At 40.0% G+C, this 3029-nt stretch overlaps 1 pseudogene; it reads left to right on the top strand.

Moving 5' to 3' along the window:
* Nucleotides 1–221: 221 nt before the first annotated feature.
* Nucleotides 222–1065, top strand: LOC145788675 (L-type lectin-domain containing receptor kinase IX.1 pseudogene; annotated as a pseudogene).
* The last annotated feature ends 1964 nt before the right edge of the window (nt 1066–3029 follow it).

Below are 3029 nucleotides of genomic sequence, written 5' to 3' on the forward strand. Positions count from 1 at the left end.
GTCCTTAGTTGACCAATTGATCTGAGGGACTACTTATCCGAATGGGTTACAATAGGCTTCTCAGCTGCAACAGGAGCTGTTTCTGAGAAACATATTATTAAATTGTGGTCATTCAATTCGAGATCAAAAATCGATGCACCAACGAGTCCTAGTCCCAATCCCAATCCCAATCCCATCCCCAGTCCCAATCTCAGTCCAAGTCTAAGCAACAAAAAGCCACTAGTAGTAGGATTGACTGTAGGATCATTTGGTTTGGTTTGTGGGTTGTCTTTGTTTGTGTTTGTTTTGTAGATGAAAAGGACAAATGAGGAGGTTGCATTTAATATGTCCATAGATAATGACTTCGAAGTAGGTACCGAGCCAAAAAAGTTTTCGCATAGTGAATTGTTTCGTATAACAAATAAATTCACGGATATACTTGGACAAGGAGGATTTGGTGAGGTTTATAGAGGTTTCTTAAAGGAATCCACGTGCAATGTTGTTGTGAAGAGGATATCAAAGGGATCAAAACAAGGAATAAGAGAGTACGCATCTAAAGTGAAGATCATTAGTCGGTTAAGGCATAGAAATTTGGTGCTACTACTTGGTTAGTGTCATGAGAAAGGAGAACTCCTACTCGTTTATGACTTCATGGAAAATGGAAGCTTAGATAACCATCTCTTCAAAGAAAAAAGCTTATTGACATGGGCAATGAGGTACAAAATTGCTCAAGGCTTGGCCTCAGCATTGCTTTTTCTACACGAAGAATGGGAGCAGTGTGTGTTGCACAGGGATGTAAAATCAAGTAATGTCATGTTAGATTCAAATTTGAATGCCAAACTTGGAGATTTCGGCTTAGCTAGGCTTGTCGACCACGGAAAAGATTCGAAAACAACAATTTTGGCAAGGACTAAGGGTTACATGGCACCTGAATACTTAGATATACTCAAAGCTAGTAAGGAATCAGATGTTTACAGTTTTGGAATTGTAGCATTGGAGATAGCTTGTGGAAGAGAATCCATTGATTTTAATGTCCGAGAAAGTCAAATGATATTGATGCAGTCGATTTTAGTCTTCAAGCTATAGTTAAAGTCAAATGATTTTAATGTCCCAGGAATAAGAGAGTATGCATCTACAGTCGATTCCCAGCAGAGATGCCTGTGCCAACATATGTTACCCCTTTGGTGAATGCTCCTTCATCTTTGGATTCTTGTACCCATGGCTCTATTACTTTTTCTAATAGCGGTCGATTTTAGTCTTCAAGCTATAGTTACCACGAGGGAGAGGGCTTCAGCTCTGATCCCCTCTTTCCTCATTCTACTCCCATTTTCTTCTTCCCTTTTTTTTTCTTTCTACTTAAATAACCTTGGAAACTTTGTCTTTCCAACCATCTCCCTCTTTGTGAGGTGTTTCTTCACCGGATTTGTCTTCTTCCTCATTTTCTGCCTCACTCTGGCGCTATCATTACCTCACTGCCACTGGATTTGCCACCACCCTTTAGATATGCCACCTCCAAGCCTCCACGGCCCTACCACCACTTCTCTACCCTTTCATCTTCACCAGATCTACATCCAGCTGCCATTTTCACCACCGCCTTTCCATCACTGCCTTTAGGATTGAAGATTTTTCCGATTTTGCTATCTTTTTGTTTTTTTTTGTGTTTGGTTGTGTGGCTTGGGTTCCATCGATGATGTGATTGTAGTTTACTCTTTCTGTGAATATAGCTTATGTTTTCATCTTAGACTAATCCTATTGTAGACCGCCTAAACTCCGCTCCGTGCGCGAGGGCGCGAATTGTGTTCATAGCTACTACAGTTCGGACTCCTGTCATGGTTTTGAATCTAATCTGACAAAGTGCAATGTAAGACTGATAAATCACCAAAGAGTCCAAATTCGGCAAATCGTTTTGGAAAATCGATTTTAATCAAAAAGCACCAAACATGGACTGCTTTGCCAGATTTCAGAGTCGCCACCTAAATGTTTTGTTTTGAAAATTTAGGAAACCCTGACTCGTGCCTAAGGCCACGTGTCCGTCATCACCGAGGTTGCCTCGTCTCGGGAACTTGGGTACAGATGGGGAAGGTTATGAAATGATCACCCCCCGTTCGCCCGATCAAAGGATCGGCCTCTACTAACATGATACGTTATTTTTGAAAACACATGTGTTATTGTTTGATTATTAGCTAGCTTACTATGTGATGTGCACAACACACAAGTATAGACTAAATCACTTGATTTGGAACAAAACATCTCATGTTTGTTTTCCGAAAATGGTTTGAAGTTGCTACCCTCAAGTAGGCTAAAATACGGATTTGCCACCCTCAAGTGGGTTTAAAAAAACATGATGATTTGCCACTTCAAGTGGGCTTAAAACTCACATTTTGATGAATTGCTCCAAATTCAAGCAATGAAGCCTTCATCCACAGGCATTCATGCAGTTAAACACATAAGCACATAGCCTCATGGTAAGCATGCTAACATGACAGTCACTTACACACATGCAAGGATGCTAAAAGCTTAAACACTAACAGTGTACTCAGAGCCAAAACAGAAGCTAGTTAGAAATCATGCATGATCCTAGCTATGCCAGATGCCTAATGCAACACATGCAAAAATGCAACTAAAATGGGCTCGGCTAGCTAAGATGGCATATGAATGCAACACTTGATAACATGCTTTGAAACACGTATTCAAGTAAATGTATCGAAATACAATGCAGTTTGAATGATGCGCCGAGCCCGGTGCATGCAAGGCAAATGAATGATGCACGCATGCAAAGCATAAGGTATGCTAATCGAAATATGCCCTAAACTAACCATCAAAAGCGGATAAGTAAAAGGGAGAAAGACGTGGGGTTGGAAGACATTCACACACACACGCACACTTATTACAAAATTTTCCCTCTCGACGGAGGGTCTGAATGAAAGCTAAGCTAGCTAATCTAAGCTAATTTAAACAAATTATTACAAAACGAAACTAATTAACTAACAAGTTAACTAAATAATACAACACACATGAATTTGAACAATTAACTAATCTAAGCTAATTAA

This window comes from Camellia sinensis, chromosome 12, assembly GCF_055761805.1.
Source record: "Camellia sinensis isolate YWXY chromosome 12, ASM5576180v1, whole genome shotgun sequence".
NCBI classification, from domain to species: Eukaryota; Viridiplantae; Streptophyta; class Magnoliopsida; order Ericales; family Theaceae; genus Camellia; species Camellia sinensis.